The sequence below is a fragment of the Mercenaria mercenaria genome, chromosome 11, assembly GCF_021730395.1.
Source record: "Mercenaria mercenaria strain notata chromosome 11, MADL_Memer_1, whole genome shotgun sequence".
In the NCBI taxonomy this organism is placed as follows: Eukaryota; Metazoa; Mollusca; class Bivalvia; order Venerida; family Veneridae; genus Mercenaria; species Mercenaria mercenaria.
In genome coordinates this window covers 16,953,886-16,976,146 of record NC_069371.1, presented here as the reverse complement: position 1 = coordinate 16,976,146, position 22,261 = coordinate 16,953,886, and the positions used below count along the sequence as shown (strand labels likewise).

Here is a 22,261-nt window from a genome sequence, read left to right as displayed (position 1 = left end):
CATTCACTCAAAAGATAATGCATAGATCACACACAAACACCAGAAACAATTATGCTTCTAATACATGCCTTAGCCAAAAACTGATTTGTTACACAGAAACAAGAATCACTAACCTTTTTAACTCTTTTTTTCCAACCTTAAATCCTTTTAATGAAACTCAAGCTAATGTTCAATGTTAATTAAAAAGCAATCAGGGATTACCACTCTGATATGCAATTAAATTTTAGCTTTTGCAATAATCTCAATTGTATAGCTGCATCAACCAGTCCATCAAGATCAAGAAAGAAATTCAATACAGCCCCTTTTTAAAGGCACTCTGGGAAATATTGATCTTTAGTTTTTATCTGGCATGTTTCATTGGAAATTAGATTTCTGGTCCCCAAATGTGACATCCCTATACCAATAAACTAGATCAGATGCAGGAGGAAAACCTCTGAATCCTTCACAGAAGTCAATTTTATTACATCAGGATGATCAATCAGATATTTCTGAAAGCAGGGTAATATTCTCTGAATTGCACAATTTGATACCATTTTTGCATGAATTTCAAAGGTTTCGCTGACAAGTCTTAATAACTGATGCTACTGATGGGTTAGGGTTAGGGAGGTTTAGTGATGAAAGGATAGAACAGATATTCAACAGTGGTCTCTACAATTCCTGGTGCTCAAGGTGACTGGACTATTTCCTCGTGCTCAAGGTGACTGGACTATTACCTTGTGCTCAAGATGACTGGACTATTTCCTCGTGCTCAAGGTTACTGGACTATTTCCTCGTGCTCAAGGTGACTGGACTATTTCTTCGTGCTCAAGGTGACTGGACTATTTCCTAGTGCTCAAGGTGACTGGACTATTTCCTCGTGCTCAAGATGACTGGACTATTTTCTCGTGCTCAAGGTGACTGGACTATTTCCTCGTGCTCAAGATGACTGGACTATTTTCTCGTGCTCAAGGTGACTGGACTATTTCCTCGTGCTCAAGGTTACTGGACTATTTCTTCAAGACTTCAGAAGCTGAAAATTTGCCCAGTATGACCATAAGTAGTCAAAATGTTGTAAAAACAAGAGCTGTCTCAATAGGATGACACATGCCCCCGATGGCACTTTAAATGAATAGTTATGGCCGATGTTCGAGTTTAGGACCTTTGACCTACGGAGCTGGGTCTTGCGCGCGACACGTCGTCTTACTGTGTCACACATTTATGCGTAGTTATTTTAAAATCCATGCATGAATGACAAAGATATGGACCGGACACGTCGTCTTACTGTGTCACACATTTATGCGTAGTTATTTTAAAATCCATGCATGAATGACAAAGATATGGACCGGACACATCTAAGTGTGACCTTGACCTTTGAGCTACGGACCTGGGTCTTGCGCATGACACGTTGTCTTACTGTGGTACACATTCATGCCAAATTATTTGAAAATCCATCCATCGATGACAAAGATATGGACCGGACACGCCCATCAATGCACTATCCCTTAATGTCTAAGTGTGACCTTGACCTTTGAGATACGGACCTGGGTCTTGCGCGCGACACATCGTCTTACAGTGGTACACATTCATGCCAAGTTATTTGAAAATCCATCCATTGATGACAAAAATATGGACCGGACACGCCCATAAATGCACTATCCCTTAATGTCTAAGTGTGACCTTGACCTTTGAGGTACGGACCTGGGTCTTGCGCACGACACGTCGTCTTACTGTGGTACACATTCATGCCAAGTTATTTGAAAATCCATCCATCGATGACAAAGATATGGACCGGACACGCCCATCAATGCAATAACCCTTAATGTCTAAGTGTGACCTTGACCTTTGAGCTACGGACCTGGGTTTTGCGCGCGACACGTCGTCTTACTGTGGTACACATTCATGCCAAATAATTTGAAAATCCATCCATCGATGACAAAGATATTGACCGGACACGAAAAATGCGGACAGACCGACAGACTGACAGACCGACAGACTGACAGACCAACAGACCGACGGTTCAAAAACTATATGCCTCCCTTCGGGGGCATAAAAAAGCTGATTCCTGAAGTTCAGGGTTAGCTGAAAAGTTAAATTCCCTTTTAATCAAATTTTTATTTTAAAATTTTAACATCCAAGTTACTTCTCAATGTCTACAATAAACTAAATTTCTTAAATAATGCTTGGAATGAAAACTTGTCCTTACTCACTATTACAAAGAACTAAATCAAGAACAAGTGAAGAAGAGCAAAAATGTAAACAAACACAATATTTAATACAGTACCTTTAAATACCCAAGTAATTTGTACCTTTTAAGAAATTCATTGAGAAAATTAAAGGCGTATAGAAATATTGGTTAGTTTGACATAATTACTCTATTGTAACTTCAACCTCCGTCAATAAAATCACGCTAAAATCCAACACGTTACCGAAAAAACTTTGACACCGCGGTCAAGCATCAGAAGTTTTCAATGAATTTCAACAAATTTTACTGCTGACAAAGATTGATAAAATGAAACCAAGTTGTTTTATACTGTGTCCCACTCTATATAATTATCAACATGTGATGTTATATACTCCAGCTGAGATTACATCAAGAACAAAGTACAAAAGCTTTATGACTTACAAGGATATAATTTTTTTCCTGCAGAGAAACTTGAATAAATTTGAAGTGCTGGATAATCAAAATCTAAACAATGTCATTTTGGCAGATTTTTGTAATTAACTAGACTGGTATATTTCTCACTTACATTTTTTTTATATATATACAGTACAACCTCTACGGAACGGCCCTCTCTCAAGCAAAATCCTCTTTATAACAACATCATCAAAATTTCCCCAAGCTGAAATATATTATCAAATTTACCTCTCCAGAACAACAACCTCTACATAACAGTCAATATTTGTATCTCCCAGAGGGTGTTGCTCTACAGAGGTTGCACTGTATTTCAATTCTGGTGATGTCTTATTTCCAATGTCATAATGATAAGTTGAGAAAATTTCCAAAAATAGAATGGCTTCTGTTAGCAGGTTGGACTACAACGCCAGAGGTCTTGGTTCGATTCCCAGTCGCCGCTGATATCCCGACTAGTGTTCAGTGCTTGGTGATAAAACTTAAGAACACTTTACTGTCTAATGGCTAGTTTATTACCTAAACAACAGCAGCATCCCACACCCCCTGCAAGCTGACTGATCATTCTACTACAAAAACATTACTAGTACCGTAAAAACATACTGTAATCAATAGTATTGATTGTTTTTCCCCTCAAGGGTTTTTGCTATTTACAGTTAGCTTATGGAACAATGCACTTTGTGTTAAATAGGTCATAAAATATAATTCTTTGTTACAGCAGTATGATTCACCTTTGATTTACCTTGGCAAAATAATTGTTTAAGGTCATTTCACAATAAAGAGATTTGCCCAGCCACATGGCTCATCAGTAGGCAGAATATGGCTCATTAGTTAACAGGTGCAGAAATAATTAGAAGCATGCCTGGCATTTTCTTTACTATCACAGGGCCTCATACCTCACTGTTTTGTTTTGTTGGGTTCAAAACTGTTTTTCCAAAACGTATTTCCTCTATTTAATCTGTCAGTGCTCTTATATATTGTACCTGTGAGTTAAGATTTCTGTCTTTGAACAGTACGTACTTCTTCCTCACTGATATGGGTTCAAGCCTTGCCTGGGAATGAAATCTCAAAGCTGCTAGACAATCCAATCAGTTGTTATCTAATCTGTTTATTTAATTTTTAGCTGCCATAGAAACAAACTGACAAGGGTATGAGCTCTTACGCATGTAAAGGAAATCATACATAAATTTTTGTTACAATTCCTGTATCAGAATACTTTGGAAAGATTAAAGATTTTCCCCTGTTTATTAGAATAAAGTGAAAGCATATCAATACAATATGTATAAATCAAACAGTCTGCAGAAAACTGTGCATCCACCATATCCTTTATCCCTTTGTACAAATATTTCTGAGAACCAAACAAATATTTACTGATCACCTTGATCCCCAGCTGGTGGATACAGATAGCACCTAAATGAGTCCAGATTACAGGGCGAGAAATTGTTTAGCCTCCTAAATGAGGATATCCTCAATGTAATCAAAAATCATCAGTTTCCTAGATTCCCCCAGGGAGTGGAACCTAAATATTTACCACATGTCTGATATACTGTGTGTAGGATGGACTTATAATATTTGTTTATTTAGCAATGGAAGTGAGAAATTATGTCCTTTTTTTTGGTACCTGAAAGTTACAGCCCAGACAAGAATTTACATGGATGCAAAAACGCATGGACGGTTGGACAGACACATGGATGGCGATTTTAATATGCCCACCTTCAGGGGCATAAAAAAACGATAATGAATGATTTTTGTTTTTGATCCGAGAACAAAATATATACTCATTATCAACTGTACTATGGTAAAATCATCCCTGTTGAGAAATTCATGAACAGTTCATGAATAATCCTTAAACTATTCCAGAACTATTGTGTCATACAAAACAGAAGGTACCCAATAAACAACAGAAAAGAAAAGAAGTTTTAATAACAAGAGGGTCATGATGATCCTGAATCGCTCACCTGAGTAATATGAGCCACATGTTTAACATGGCAAACTGATGCTAAAATATTAGAAAGTAGGTGAGTAGGTCACATTCATGGTCACTGAAAGTCAGTTTTAAGATCGGTGTGCAAAACTGTATAGCGTATTTTCCCGAATATACGCCCCCGGGGGCGTTACATTTTCCAAAGAGGGGGGTTCATTTGAGGTAAAAAAATAAAAAATGAAAATTTTTACAAAACTTAAAAACATCGTTCAAACCAACTGTAAAGTGTTTCTGTGTTGTTTAATTCCCCCAAAACGTAATTATTTGGCATCCAATTTAATGCAGTGTGTCTTAAAATTATGCGTTTAAATACGGTACCTCATGTATTCCGTGACACGCTAGCGACATTACACATTACGTCATCATACCCAAACAGCTGTGTACTCCAATAATATTTTCCTTAGTACATGCGGGTAGCAATACACAATGCCAGTGGTTTGACACGCTGCTTATGTGCCAGCTTTTAAATTAAAAGTTATTAAAACTGACGAAGAAAAGGTTAACACTTCGCCGCAAATTTGTTTAAAGTCGACAGGAAGCTTGTGCGCGGGTGGTGCAAAAACAAATCAAAAATGGATTTACCATTTAATTTTCTATTTGATGATTGGATACGTACCGTACTTAGTATAAACGTTTTGGATTTACGGTACATAGACTGTTTAAAAGTGTGTTTATTTCTTAATACACTGGATACATACTGTAAATTACTTATTATGTTGACTTATAAAAATGAGGTAGGTGATTTTTTTTTTCGTTCTTGTTGACTTTTTTTCCCTCCAAAACGGGTGGGGGGGCGTTAATTAAAGGGAGGGCCTTAATACGTGAAAATATGGTATGTCATCCAAATTTCAAGGCTGTATCTTAAAAAAAAACAACAAGAAAATAGGTCAAGGTCACAGTCAAGTGACCCCTAATCACTTGGGGTCATCAGGTAATTATAATTAAGCAGTCTAGAAAATATGATCTGATAATTTTTTAAGTATTTATTCCTATATAACTCATATAACAAGTGACCCACAGGGTGGGGCCTCTTTTCAGTCCAAGGGGCATAATTTGATCAATCTCGTTAGAGGTCCACTACACAATGTTACATACCAATTATCAAAGGCCTAGGCCTTGAACTTTCAGACAAGAAGATTTTTAAAAATATTTCCTATATAAGTCTATGTAAATCTTGGGACCCCCAGGACAGGACCTCCTTTCACCCCTGGAGTATAATTTGAATAATTTCTGTAGAGGACCACTAGGCAATGCTACATACCAAATATCAAAAGCCTAGGCCTTGCAGTTTCAGGCAAGAAGATTTTTAAAAATTTTTCCTATATATAAAAGTCTATATAAAACTTAGGACCCCCGGGGCAGGGACTCTTTTTACCCAAGGGTATTAATTAGAATAATCTTGGTAGAGAACCACAAGGCAATGCTACATACCAAATATCAAAGGCCTAGGTCTTGTAATTTCAGACAAGAAGATTTTTAAAGTTTTTTCCTGTATAAGTCTATGTAAAACTTGGGACTGCCGTGGGACCTCTTTTCACCCCAGGGGCATAATTTGAACAATTTTCATAGAGGACCATTAGATTATGTCACATGCCAAATATCAACGCCTTGCTGTTTTGGACAAGAAGATTTTAAAATTTTTCCTTTCGGTTGCCATGTCAACCAGAGTTCTGCATGGAATTCAATTCGTTGAACAATTTTGAAAGGGGGGCATCCAAGGATCATTCCTGTGAAGTTTGGTGTAGTTCTGCCCAGTGGTTTTCAAGAAAAAGATTTTCTAAGAAAATGTTGACGGACACACGACACAAGACAGACATTGCGCAGTCACAAAAGCTCATCATGAGCCTTTGGCTCAGGTGAGCTAAAAACCTAATCAGTTTTGGGATCACATTAACCAGACAGGACTTTTTTCATGCACTACAGGTTGGATAATTTTCTAATTCACTTGATTGGGAAAATAAATCTGGCCTGAATGTTAACAAGTCTACAGCAGAAACAATATGGTATGTGGTAGTAAATCTATGTTAATATAAACAGAGTTACAGATATTTCTTAACCTTGCTAATGATTCTAATAGAAAACATAAATAACAAAGGCATCAAGATGTTTATTTGGACTACCTGTCTGTTTCTAACCAAAGTTCAGTTAAACAGGAAATCCCATCATTTTAATTAGAGCTACATGAGAATCATGAAAAGGTCAATTAATAAGAAAAACACAAACTTTGGTGCCACAAAATTAAGAACCTAGCTGCATCAAGGTAAGCAGTTGCAGTATTGAACAAAAGGAAGCTTGGCCGTTCAAAAGCCTTATAAATCACAAAAAGTTAAAATGATGAAACCACAAAACAAACACAATTTTAAATTGTAGAACTTTCTCCTATTTTGATGCTTAATGAGATAACATATTACAAAATGGGACATAACTTTGTAGATCAGCAAAAAAAAAAACGAATTAAGGAACCTGTGCACTTACATCACAGTATACAAATGTGTGAAGTTTCATTCTGATTAGTGGATACTGAGTTACCAGCTTGCATACAAGACTTACCCAATCGGGGAAACTGACGCATGGGTGAGAGCAATAGCTCTACCTATTCTTCAAACAGTCAAGCTAAAACTTGAACGAAAGCTGTCTGTAAGTTCAACAACTTCTAAGTTGAACAAGAGCTCATTGAACATGAAATGCCCCCCTTGATGCATTCAGTAATTGCACAAGGAACAGGAATTATTTGTTCACTGTAAACAAAAGTTCTACTGTTCTAGTTCAATGTAACCTTGACCTTTGACCTATTGACCTCTAAATTATCAGGGGTCATCTGCTGGTCATGATCAACCTCCCTACTAAGTTTTGTGATCCTAGGCCCAACGTTCTCAAGGTATCGTCCGGAAAGGGTTTAACTGTTCCGGGTCAATGTGACCTTGACCTTTGGCCCACTGACCTCAAAATCTATAGCGGTCATCAACTGGTCATGACCAACCTCCCTATCAAGTTTTATGATCCTATGCCCAATCTTTCTCAAGTAATTGTCTGGAAACGGTTTAAATGTTCCAGGTCACTGTTACCTTGACCTTTGACCTACTGACCTCAAAATCAATAGGGGTCATCTGCTGGTCATGATGAACCTCTCTATCATCTTTCATGACCCTTGGCCCAAGCGTTCTCAAGTTATCGTCCAGAAACCGTTTAACTGTTCCTGGCCAATATGACCTTGAACTTTGACCTAATGACCTCAAAATCAATAGCGGTCATCTGCTGGTCATGACCAATCTCCCTATCAATTTTCCTGATCCTAGACCTAAGCGTTCTTGAGTTATCGCCCGGAAACCGTTTTACTGTTCCTGATCACTGTGACCTTGACCTATGACCTCAAAATCAATAGGGGTCATCTGCTGGTGATGACCAACCTCCCTATGAACTTTCATGATAGTAGGCCCAAGCAATCTTGAGTTATCATCCGGAAACAGTTAAAATGTTCAGGGTCATTGTGACCTTGATCTTTGACATACTGACCTCAAAATCAATAGGGGTCATCTGCTGGTCATGACCAACCTCCCTATCAATTTTCATGATCCTAGGCCCAAGCATTCTTGAGTTATCATCCGGAAACGTTAACTGTTCAGGGTCACTGTGACCTTGACCTTTGACATACAGATCTCGAAACCAGTAGGAGTCATCTGCTGGTGTGGAACAACCTTCTTATCAACTTTCATGATCCTAGGCCCAAGCATTCTTGAGTTATCATCCGGAAACGAATTGGTCTACATACAGACCGACAGACATCTGCAAAAGAATATATCCCTCCTTCTTCGAAGGGGGGCATAATAAGAGCCATAATCTGAATTAGTTTCAACCAAGAGTTCTCTACCTTAGGTATGTAAAAATAATGGTCGACGAGAAGGATGCCTTGTGTGAAATTTCATTTGTTCTTGAGGCAAACAGTTTAGACAAAATATGGAATGGTAAGCGAACTTAACTAATTTCTATGTCAAACAAGAGCACCGCCTTGCGGGTTAAGATGCTCATCTAATTTTTTGTCTCTGTATAATAGAAATATTGTCCTACCCATGATTTTCTAAATCCAAAAGGGGCCATAATTCTTGCAAAAAGCAATGTAGTGTTACAGTACTTGTTTTGCAGAGTCAGCTTTTAATGGCGAATAACTGCTCTGAGTTTTAAACCAATAGCTTTGACCATTCAGGAGAAAAGTTAACCTAAACACAAAACTTAACCCAGAAATCTGATATTTTCTAAGTCCAAAAGGGGCCATAATTCTTGCAAAAAGCAGGACTGAGTTATGTTTCTTGCTGTACAGAGTCAGCTTATGATGGTGAACAAGTGTTACAAGTTTCAAAGCAATAGCTTTGACCATTCAGGAGAAAAATTGAAGTTAACACAAAACTTAACCAAGAAATCTGATTTTCTAAGTCCAAATGGGGCCATAATTCTTGCAAAAAGCAGGACGGAGTTATGTTTCTTGGTGAACAGAGTCAGCTTAAGATGGTGAACAACTGTTACAATTTTCAAAGCAATAGCTTTGATAGTTTAGGAGAAAAGTTGACCTAAACATAAAACTTAACCCATAAATCTGATATTTTCTAAGTACAAAAGGGGCCATAATTCTTGCTAAAAGCAGGATGGAGTTATCTTTCTTGCTGAACAGGGTCAGCTTATGATGGTAAACAAGTGTTACAAGTTTCAAAGCTATAGCTTTGACCATTCAGGAGAAAAGTTGACCTAAACATAAAACTTAACCAATAAATTTGAATTTCTAATTCCAAAAGGGGCCACAATTCTTGCAAAAAGCAGGATGGAGTTATGTTTCTTGCTGTACAGGGTAAGCTATTGATGGTGAACAAGTATTGCAAGTTACAAAGCAATAGCTTTGATAGTTTAGGAGAAAAGCTGACCTAAATATAAAACTTAACCAGGCAACGCCGACGCCGATCAAGTGATGACAATAACTCATCATTTTTTTCAAAAAAAAAAAAAAACAGATGTGCTAAAAATGGCCATAATTCAGCTAAAATAGTTGACAGACTTATGTCCTCTTGCCTACAGATGGAGAACATAATGATAAGCATGTGTTCAAAGTTTCAAAGCCACATGTCAAATAGTTTTGACAAAACATGGACGTGTACAAAAATTGTACCGATTTCCAAGTCCAAAAAGGGCCATAATTCAGCCAAAATAGTTGACAGAGGTATGTACTTTTGCCTACAGATAGAGGCTGTTATAAAAGTTTCAATGCCATATAATTATGTCAAACAGTTTACATAAAACATAAACTGGTTCGAAAAACTTAACCAAGATTTGTAAGTTAAAAGCCATAATTCAGCCAAAATCCTTGATGGAGTTATGTACTCTTGCCTACAGCTGGCCCTGGTGATGGTACACAAGTATTGAAAGATTCAAAGCTTTATCTCAAAAGGTTTTGTCAAAATGTAGACTGGTACTAAAACTTAACAAGGTGTGACGCCGACGTGAGTAGGATAGCTCTACTTATTCCTCAAAATAGTTGAGCAAAATCAAAAAATGACTTATAACTCAAATCTCCATGGCACTTTTGGCAATAATGGCTATTCTAAGAGTACATGAATATTCATAGTTTCAAATTAAAAAGATAAAATATATCAGATTTCTTATCTGTTTGCTGACACTTAATTTCACCTATACACACAACAAAGAAATCCATAAAAATTAGACCCAGATGAATAACAAGAGCACCTCCTTGCGGGTTAAGATGCTCATCAGATTCTGATCTTTATAATAGCAATACTGTCCTACCCATGATTTTCTAAGTCCAAAAGGAGCCATAATTCCTGCAAAAATCAATGTAGTGTTACGGTACTTGCTGTGCAGAGTCAACTTTTAATGGCGACTAACTGCTTTAAAACAATAGCTTTGACCGATGAGAAGAAAAGTTGACCTAAACGCAAAAGTTAACCAAGATTTTCTAAGTCCAAAATGGGCCATAATTCTTGCAAAAAGCAGGACAGAGTTATGCTTTTTGCTGCACAGAGTCAGACACAAAAAAACACAAAACTTAACCAAGAAATCTGATTTTCTAAGTCCAAAAAGGACATAATTCTTGCAAAAAGCAGGATGGAGTTATGCTTCTTGCTGCACAGAGCCAGCTATTGATGGTGAACAAGTGTTGCAAGTTTCAAAGCAATAGCTTTGATAGTTTAGGAGGAAAGTTGACCTAAACATAAAACTTAACCAAGAAATCTGATTTTCTAAGTCCATTTATTTATTTTACTTATTTGGGTTTTACGGCGCACCAACACAGTATAGGTTGGCACCAAACAGGACTACAAATTTCGGTTTCATATCTCATTTACATCGAAATAAAAACATAGGTATGGAATCAAAATTTGCATACCTGCTGAAATCACAGAGTTACAGCAAAACCAAGTGTTAAGACCCTATTAGTCGCCTCTTATGATCATGCAAGGGTAATGCAGGGTTCCAATGCTTTTCATACACAGATCGTCCCACATATGGCTTCTAAGTCCAAAAGAGGCCAGAAGGGGCCATAACTCCTGCAAAAAGCAGGATGGAGTTATGCGTTTTGCTGTATAGAGTCGGCTATTGATGGTGAACAAGTGTTGCAGGTTTTAAAGCAAAAGCTTTGATAGTTTAGGAGGAAAGTTGACCTAAACACAAAACTTAACCAAGAAATTTGATACTTTCTAAGTCCAAAAGGGGCCATAATTCTTTCAAAAAGCAGGATGGAGTTATGCTTCCTGCTGGACAGAGTCAGCTAGTGTTTTAAGTTTCAAAGCAATAGCTTCGATAATTTAGGAGAAAAGCAGACCTAAACATAAAACTTAACCAGGCAATGCCAACGCCGATCAAGTGATTACAATAACACATCTTTTTTTTTTTTCAAAAAAATCAGATGAGCTAAAAATGATGTCAGTTATAGTACACCAAATTGCATTTTGATGTTTCTCTGTTTTCCTTAGTAATCAATTTCCTAACCATAAGAACCTCCAAGTTAGGACCTACATCATCTCCGCCTACACCTTACTGGAGGAAAGTGTTACCACATTACTGGCAGTAAACATTTCTGCATTATTAAACTAATGAGTTCTTGAAGTTAATAAAAATGTCAGAATAAAGTTTATATTCCCAACAAAAAAAATATATTAAAGAACAAGAACAATTGGTTCAATCCATTTCTATATTCCCTTTTTAATGAAATATATATGTATTTGTTAGTTGAGTGGCATCCTAACTTTTTCAGCACGATTTAAGGGTGGCCTTGAACTTCAGCTAGCGAAACTGTAGCACTAATTAGGTCAAGCACTTTGCCATGATAAAATTAACATAAAACGAAAGTTTCATAAATGTCCTTCAAAGGTTTTAAAAGATATGACTGGACACAAAATCGAAGGCATAAACGTTTGATCTTCAGTTGAGACCTTGACCTTGAGGCTGGCACAATAATATGTGAGGAAATGTGGGTCCTGCACGTCATCTACGTAAGAGGAATTTTCAGCTCAAATTTCATAAATGAGCCGTGCCATGAGAAAACCAACATAGTTGCTTTGCTACCAGCATGGATCCAGACCAGCTTGCGCATCTGCGCAGTCTGGTCAGGATCCATGCTGTTCGCTTTCAAAGCCTATTGCAATTAGAGAAACCGTTAGAGAACAGCATGGATCCTGACCAGACTGCGCGGATGCGAAGGCTGGTCTGGATCCATGCTGGTCGCAAACCCACTATGTTGGTTTTCTCATGGCACAGCTCAAATACACTTGGAGCAGTTTAAAACACACTACCAGACTAGGCTATTCTAGGTTCCACACATAGTTTATATGAGATTAAGTTTCAACCTAATTTGCATATATTTCTTTTCAGGAGCTTAGAAGACACAAATCATCAGGAATCAAATGTTCTGTCTTCAGTTGTGACTTTGACCTTTGACTGACACAATGGGAGCACAGGTTCTGCATATCATCCAACTGAGATGAATATTCCAACAAAGATTTATAAATATTCTATATAAGAGGTTAAGAAGATATGAACCTGACTTATGAACTACAGAGTATACCCCTCTGCCTTCAATGGGAGATACATGTAATAATAAAAGGGCCACAATAGCCCAAAGTTCCATATCTCAAACAGGAAACAATTATGACAGATCATCTACAAAATTATTTCTGCCAATTTCTCTTTGGAAAACTGACCTTCAGATTCAGGAAAAAATTTACAAAGTATTTTATAGTTCTGTCACAAATCAGAATCCAGCTGCTGAACTTGGTATCTTGAATTCTAACAGACCCAGTTTTGTTACCCTGTGACATAAAAATTGTACAAAATATACTTGGTTATTAAAAGTGGTGTATTTTGCTAAAATGTGCTGCCATAATCTCATACACATTTATCTGTAAACATGATACAAAACGTATATACATTTAATACACATTTTTATAGGTTTTAGCAAATCTGAAAAAAAATATTTCCATGACAGAATCTTGATGTTCTAGGGGTTTAAATTCAATGCAAAGGGTACACCATAATGCAAGTTGAAGGTCTTCTAATGCCTCACAGAATGGTTTTTCAAACAGACATTATCATTTCAATATAGTGATCTTCAATGGCCATTATCCTTGTTTCAAATCCAACTTCTTAGCCTGGCTGCACGTTTTGTTTTCTTAAATACTGCAAACAAGTTAATTTTAAGCCTCTAAAGGAAGATAGCACATTTTTATCTGATGGCTGAACACCTATGTTCCGAGGCAGGGGCAATAAAAAATACCAATATAGAAAGAACCTGCTGGAGTTACTTCCACTGTAATGAAGAAAACTTGTATAATGAGAAATATGACAGGAAAAACATAGGGACATGAGCCAGTCTACCAACTTCTTTAAACATTGATTTTTCATGAACTGCAGAAAAAGTGCTAAAATCTTATGTTAACTATGCTCAATATATGCCTCCAAAATTTCTTGCTTAAAGTAAGGGAATGTGGATCTGCTCTCACCAAGATTCAAACACATGACCTCTGGATAAAAATGCCAGTCACACACACCATTATGCCTCATGCTTACAAAAAATATACAACTCTTTACACCCCTAGAAACATTCTCTCAAATTATTTACTTTCAGGTTCCAGCTTAATCATTTCTATCAACATGGTGTAATCACTTGATCACAGCTGTGATGCTGAAGATTATGGAGTACATGTATAATATGTCAGAATCACTACCAGAAAACATGTTCTTGGAAACTGGGGGGTCATAAGTTGCAGAAAATGAAATATTTCCAAATATATTCCCCATTTAATAAGCTACAAACATAAAATTCACTTTCAACAAGAGCACTGAGATGTTTGTAAAACACGCATTCCCCCAATGATGGCCTCCTGAGATCACTATTACCTTTGTCTTTTGACCAACTGACCCCAAAAATGATAGTGGTTATTTACTGACCATAGGCAATCATCCTAAGAAGTCTGACGCCTGTCGGGCAAAGCAATCTTCAGTTATCGAGCAGAAACCATTTTCAGTCTCAAGGTCACTGTGACCTTGACCTTTGACTTATTGACCCCCCAAAACAACAGTGGTCATCTACTGACCACATGCAATCATCCTATGAAGTTTGGGGGAGGGGAAGACTTCAAAAATTATTACAACTAAAATAGTAAAGATTCGTGAATCTTACCTAAAGTTAGAAAACTGCAATGAGCCTTGACTGCAACTGTCTCATTCTGAAGGGGAAAAAAAAGAGTCATTTACAATTTTGTAATGTTCATATATTTATGAATGTTTTTAAATGATAGAAGGCTTATAAAATTCTCCAACCCATTAGACATACAACATCTACCATGTCAAATTGCTAACATCACTTTAGGTCCATCATGTAACACTTACTGAACATTATGGCAAACCTGGCTACAGAACATAACATACCATCAAAGATTACAGATTTTTTGACAGAAGCCCTTTCAGCTGCATTTAATGTCAAGGCAGACAATTCTGTCATAAAATCTCCACCATTTTTGGTACTGTTAATTCCCCTACCTTTTGTATCAAAGCCCATTAAAGCACTAAATTGTCACAATAAATGTTGAACAGTTTTTATCTGTGGTAAGATTTATAAATATTTCTGTAAATTTCAAAAAGTATATGCTTAGTAAAAAAACAAATAGAAAATAAAGAGTTCTATTGACTACTAAACTAAATGCACTTTATTAAAGTAAGAGTTCACTACCTAGTACCTGTACAGGAAATTGCTATCATTTTTATGAATGGAGTTTCTCTGAATAGTTCAAAAACACATAAAATATAAGTTTCAGAGTTAATAGTAATCCTTCTTCACAGCTGCTGACAGAATTTAGCTGCCAAGTAAATAGCTTTTCAATGTACTAGAAATCACTGAGAAGAAACAGTTTATGTTGCTGTTACTTTTAAGGATAACATGGTGTAATAGGTCTCAATTTCACCAAAAGCATACATACAACTTGATAATGTAAGCTTTAAAAATGTCAAACAATAGAAATAAGGTGCATATTGACAAGTCATATAGTGACAGAAGTTCTTAAAAATTTCCCTTAGATTACCTCCCCTAATAATTTTAGTTTTTCATGAGTTACCTCCCCTGAAAACTAGAAAAAAAATGATTCTCTCCTTTTTCCTGCGGGGAATTTTAGATTTCTTTTTGATATTTGTATCAGAATCGTAAAATGCAGCTTTCTACCGCAAAATTTTCTGGAGACTCAAATTCAGATTCTCATAATCAAAGAAATTGTATATTTCCCATAGGCATCAATGTTAACTTCAATACCGATTATCTCCCCCAAAAATGATAAAGTTTGAAAAATCTCTCGGTGGAAAGTTTTTAATTTTAAATGTCTTTAAAGTGACCAAATTTAATTTAAATATTACTATCCAGTTACAAGATATGAAATATGGCTATTACACCATGTTATCCTTAATAGGCAGCTTACTGCATTTTTTCCCAGTTTTCAAAAAATACCTCTACAATTCCCAAAGCAAAGGATATGGGTCATCCTCCAAAATAACTAGAAACAAGAGCTGTCACTAATGGTGACAAATGCCCCTTTGACCTGGTGACCCCGAAGTCAGTAGGGGTGGTGTACTCAATAAGTACTATCAGCATGTGAAGTTTGAAGGTCCTGGGTGAAGTGGTTCGCATGTAAAGTACCTTCATGCAAAAAGTTAACGTTGGCCCCTGTGACCTTGACCTTTGACCGGTGACCCCAGTCAGTAGGGTTGGTGTACTCATAAAGTACTATCAGCATGTAAAGTTTGAAGGTCCTTGGTGAACTGGTTCGCGAGTAAAGTGCCTTCATGCAAAAAGTTAACGTTGGCCCCTGTGACCTTGACCTTTGACCTGGTGACCCCAAAGTCAGTAGGGGTGGTGTACTCAATAAGTACTATCAGCATGTGAAGTTTGAAGGTCCTGGGTGCAGTGGTTCGCGAGTAAAGTGCCTTCATGCAAAAAGTAAACGTTGGCCCCTGTGACCTTGACCTTTGACCTGGTGACACCAAAGTCAGTAGGGGTGGTGTACTCAATAAGTACTATCAGCATGTGAAGTTTGAAGGTCCTGGGTGCAGTGGTTCGCGAGAAAAGTGCCTTCATGCAAAAAGTTAACGTTGGCCCCTGTGACCTTGACCTTTGACCTGGTGACCCCAAAGTCAGTAGGGGTGGTGTACTCAATAAGTACTATCAGCATGTGAAGCTTGAAGGTCCTGGGTGCAGTGGTTCGAGAGTAAAGTGCCTTCATGCAAAAAGTTAACGTTAAGACGAACGAACTAACTAACTAACGAACGGACGGACAGTATCTGATATTTTAATTGAAAAGTACAAATACTACAATGCCTGCTCCTCCCTCCTCCTTAGGGCATCTAAATGTGAGAAAAAAGAATGATGTCGACAGTGTATCAGACATGCCCACTGAAAATGCTTGATAAAATTATACGTAGTCTAACAAGAGCACCGCCTTGCGGGTGCTGACGCTCATCTGATTTTTTTTGTGTAATAGAAATATTGTCCTACCCACGATTTTCTAAGTATAAAATGGGCCATCATTCTTGCAAAAAGCAGGATAGAGTTATGTTTCTTGATGTACATTGTCCACTTATGATGGTGAAAAACTGTTGCAAGTTTTAAAGCAATAGCTTTGATAGTTTATGAGAAAAGTCAACTTAAACATAATACTCAACCAAGAAAATGATTTTCTAAGTCCAAAAGGGGCAATAATTATTGCAAAAAGCAGGATGGAGTTATGTTGCTTGCTATACAGGGTCAGCTTATGATGGTGAACAAGTGTTGCAAGTTTCAAAGCAATAGCTTTGATAGTTTAAGAGAAAAAGTTGACCTAAACATAAAACTTAACCAAGAAATCTGATATTTTCTAAGTCCAAAAGGGGCCATAAATCTTGCAAAAAGCAGGATGGAGTTATGTTTCTTGCTGTACAGGGTCAGCTTATGATGGTAAACAAGTGTTGCAAGTTTTAAAGCAATAGCTTTGATAGTTTAGGATAAAAGCTGACCTAAACATAAAACTTAACCAAGAAAACTGATTTTCTAAGTCCAAAAGGGGCAATAATTCTTGCAAAAAGCAAGATGGAGTTATGTTTCTTGATGTACAATGTCTGCTTATGATGGTGAACAAGTATTCCAAGTTTCAAAGCAATAGCTTTGATAGTTTAGGAGAAAAGTTGACCTAAACATAAAACTTAACCAAGAAATCTGATATTTTCTAAGTACAAAAGGGGCCATAAATCTTGCAAAAAGCAGGATGGAGTTATGTTTCTTGCTATACAGGGTCAGCTTATGATGGTGAACAAGTATTCCAAGTTTCAAAGCAATAGCTTTGATAGTTTAGGAGAAAAGCTGACCTAAACATAAAACTTAACCAGGCAACGCTGACGCCGACGCCGACGCCGACAACCGCTCAAGTGATGACAATAACTCATCATTTTTTTCAAAAAATCAGGTGAGCTAAAAAAAAGTGGAACTTATTCAAAGAAAGGTATTCAGATATCAAAATCCTGAAAATGTGTGCATGTCCACCTGACAATGTTGACATAAACGAAGTTTCATTTGAAACTGGATGGAAACTAGAGGAGGAGTGGCATACACAAGGTACATAAATTATGTAGCTGTAATATAGTTAAGTGCAAAAATTAGGATTATAACTCAAAAACAAACAAAAAATTGGACACATGTGCATATCCACTTCATGTTGATGAAGTCTACTAACGTAAGTTTCATCTGAAATTGGATGGAAACTGTAGTAGTTGAGTACAAAAAAGAGAAAGATAGAAGGATGAAATGACAGATGGACAGATCAAACACAATATGCCTCCAGGGTCTTTGACATCAGGCGAATAAAAACATTCAACTAGAGCCGCTTTTGAGAAAAGCACGTCTCCCACAACTGCCTAATCATCTGAATAGTGAAGTATCCGAGTCAACCATGCACCAATGACTTAACAGTGCGGATACTGGCATCTGTGTACAGAGCCATTTTCGGTAATTCAAGGGCCATACTTCTGAAGTGCCTGGGCTGATTTGGCTAGTTATCAAACTTGGTCGAGGACTTATTGACAAAAACATTTTGTTCAAGTTTGGTGAAGATTGGATGAGAAATGTTTGACTTGCGGACAAGACTTGTGACAGACAGACACACGGACACACACACAGGCAGACAGGAGTATATCAATATGTCTCCCACCACAGTGGTGTGGGAGACATAATAAACGTGAACATCAATGACTTAACTACAGTTCTATATAAGTTACAACAGAGGCAACAATGACACAGCAAACAATGACGTCTCATGTACATGTAACCTCATGTAAGCAGCTAAATTTGTAGTCCCCTGAACTACCTAACAACTAAAAACTATTTTTCTGTAGTAAATATAGTTCTAAATGGGAAGACACCTAGACCCCACTCTGCTTTCCTGTTTTCCCTTTCTAAAATCTGCTGCAATAATTAATGAAACCCAGAGCAACAATTAAGCTTTCGGAATGTAATCATTGTAATGGGTATTACCTAATCATTTTGATCTGAATTGGGTATTGCCTGAACAGCATTGGGTGTTCTAAAACATGTTACCCCAAACCATGACTTTTACTTTAGTTGGGTATCCATACATTTCAGTGGGAACTTATTAGTTTATTAATTTTTTATGCTTTCAACATTGATGAAATTGTATGCAAAGAAAACAAACAGAAGGTACTCAATCATGGTGAGTACTGAGTTGAAGCATTCATATATGCGTTGTACCTATATAGCTTTTGAGCAGCCGTGGCCACTTAACTTGCCCATTTTCTTATTGACACAATGTCCGGAATGCACATTTTTTAAAAAATATTTCTGCTGTATTTCCAATAATACATCGAAGAACTCAAGAGTCTCTACATAATATCATTCAAAGTACTTTTCAACATGGCTAGAACCCTGGAGCCCAAATTTCAAATTAAAAGCATCCTGAGCATATTTCGACTGTTGTAACGAGTGAACAAGAAGTCAATCTTGATAGAAATTTGCTCTATGGAAACAGAATATGCAAACATTAACACTTAATGACCTTCTAAACAAAGGGCTCGAATCGATGAGAAAGTTTTAAAATGATGTGGAGTTTGATCTCATTCAGTCTCGTGCAAAAAAGTACGTATTAAAGATGATAACACTGTAATTCTTATTGCCCATTGTTAAATGCAAATATTTTTGTAACAAAAAACAAAATTATATAATTGAACAGGTTTACAAAAATATGCACAACGCTGAAAGATTTAAAGGCTCGAATCTAGGAGAAAGCAGCATACCTGCCAATGAGTGAATGACTGACAAGCGTTCTTCCTGTACTTCGATTTTTGTAAATAAAGTGTTTTTTATGTATGCTAACTTGCTAAGAATTAAATGATTATCTTCATCATGGAAGTGTACACAGTGCTGAGATCCGGAACCCCCATGATCCGGAACTGACTTATCAACTGTATCATTTGAGGTGATACCTGTATTAAGACATTTTTTAACCAGTACACACTTGTGTCCTTTTTCACTGTCAGCTCTTATTTCTTTGTTTCTTTTTAATCTGTTTTTAGACCATTGGTCTTGATTAGCATTGTCCTCTCATCTCTTAATATGTTCTGTAAATAGATAGTTATTTCCAATCTATGATTTTTGTGAATGTGCTAATGTTTTTAACTAGAATCTTATGCTTATAATTTTGCTTTCTCTCCTTATATAGATTGTTCATTATGTTAAATGATAGTCTTGTTTTGTCGGAAAATAGCTTGTATTAGCTAGTGTTAAAATGTTTGTTAAAACCGACGTTAAATAAAGATTATCTTATCTTATGTTATCATGCGAGTTTTATTTGAATTTATATGGCCAATTCGTGAAACAATCAACATTTAAACCTGTATAGCATGAAATGCATCGGCAGCGATGAAAATTTCATTGGAAATAGATTCAACTATTTTGGACTTTCGCAATAGGCAGTGGCTAGGATTACGGTACCGTAATCCTAGCCTCCGGTTCTAGGATTACGGAAGTTCCGTATTACTAGAAAAGCCTATGAGAATAGGCTAGGATTACGGAAGTATTTAAGAGGCATCAAACCTTTATGTTAGTACATGCATAAACATTGTAAACTTACTCATTTCACTTAATTTCACTAATATTTCGTGCTATCGATCGGCCGTTTTGGGTTAGTATAATCTTAATGGCGGTGCGCGGAAATATTATAGAATTATCTATGTTTCCTATATACCTGCATTTTTTTTCATCAAGTCAACACAAATGGTCTTTAATAACACACAATATGGTTATAAATCATAAAATTCAAAGTATAGAATTTTTTTTTAAATCTAACTTTGACACTCATATTTCTAATATATTTCCGCGCGCCGCCATTAAGATTATACTAACCCAAAACGGCGGACAGAAAACACGAAATAATAAGGTAGGCATGAAAAATTAAGTGAAATAAGTAAGTTTACAACATCATTTATGCGTGTCCTAACATATACTTTATGCCTCTTAAAATACTTCCGTAATCCTAGCCTATCCTCATAGGATAGTCTAGGAATACGGAACTTCCGTAATCCTAGAACCGGAGGCTAGGATTACTGTACCGTAATCGTAGCCACTGCCTTCGCAATATTTCCTAGGATAATTGCGCCAAATTAGTTGGACTAACTTGATGGGCCTTGTCACTTTGTCAGTGCTTCTGAGGGATTAGACAAGCTTACTGTCGCTGAGTGGCTGCTTTTTAATTTTTGACTTTTGCAGTTTGACCGTCACAATATAAAACAAACTGTATACGTCGGATTAGTTCGACTACTGAGGGATTTACTTTCCAGATTCTACATGCTGGTTGGTAAAGAAAAATGATATACTATTTGCCATTGGGTTTCGAACCAAATTTCGACCAAAAATATTTCCATCACAATATATTTTGTTGAAAAATGAAACTTGCTTTAAAATGGTTTTGGGTACGAAATTGTTTGCTGCTAGTGCTAGACGCTCTTTCAACATGTTCAACTTACGCAAAATTTAGCTCAAAAATATTTTTCGTTTCCTATGCAATGCGCAAAAAAATATAACATTCTTTACCTGCACTATAGTATCTATTATATTGCGTTTGTACTGAAAATCTTGCTTAATTCTACTATTTAAATCCCAAACAATGCATGAAAACCAATCGGTTATAATTAAAGTACGAAAGATGCTGTAGACGAAAACAGAAAAGTAGGTTAAATACCGCTATGACTAGATACCGGAAAGGGCCCTTTCCGCAAAAAGGGCTTAACATGATCGGAAAGGGCCTGCCATATGTTTATTATTGGAATTTATTCAATTATTTCTTCATATTTCATTTAACAAATGAAATAGAAAATAAACTAAGAAAAAAATATTTTCGATTTTTAAATGAATTATAGACAAAATACGGGTCATTGCATAAACCGCGCTGATCGGAAAGGGCTTCAATCGGAAAGGGCCTGTCACATGTTTAATATTGAAAATTATTTAATTGTTTCTTCATTTTTCATTTAACAAATAAAAAAGAAAATAAATTATGAATAAAAAATAGCAATTTTCGATTTTTAAATGAAATATAGACAAAATACGAGTCATGGCATAAACCGCGCTGATCGGAAAGGGCCTGTCACATGTTTATTATTTGAAACTATTTAATTATTTCTTCACATTTCATTTAACAAATGAAACAGAAAATAAATTCAGAAAAAAAATCAGTATTCGATTTTTAAATGAATTATACACAAAACACGTGGCAGTACATGAACGACACTGATCGGAAAGGACAGTCCGTATGTTTATTACTGGAACTAATTGAATAATTTCTTCATGTTTAATTTGATAAATTAAGAAGAAAATAAATTATGAAAAATCAGTTTTCAAAAGAATTATATTATGTTTAATATATAATTACAAAAACGTTTACTGCGTTCATTGTCAAAGCACAATTAACATAATGTATGCGGCGTAACAAACACGTGCCTCTGATTAGTCCTGATAGAGTTTGATTGGATTATCACACCTATTGATTATATCAATTAATCAGTATATTTGTAAGCACACACAAGTGACATGCGACAAATAATGTCTAACAATTTCTTTATACTGGACAGATAATCGCCTTGATTTAACT

The 22,261-nt window shown here is 36.4% G+C and overlaps 1 protein-coding gene across 2 annotated transcripts in view; it reads right to left on the bottom strand.

Annotated features, from left to right (window-relative positions):
- The window catches only part of LOC123530777 (myosin light chain kinase, smooth muscle-like), a 96,841-nt gene extending 75,530 nt beyond the window's left edge, over positions 1–21,311 (bottom strand). Inside the window, exons 1-2 of one of the 2 annotated variants that reach the window (XM_053518648.1) lie at positions 21,205–21,311; positions 14,269–14,314 (exon numbers count right to left, since the gene is read on the bottom strand). The gene's annotated coding sequence lies outside the window, so the exon portion shown is untranslated. Of the gene's footprint in view, positions 1–713; positions 935–14,268; positions 14,315–21,204 lie in introns of those variants that run through there. The other variant, XM_053518652.1, reaches the window with a different exon arrangement.
- Positions 21,312–22,261: the final 950 nt, after the last annotated feature.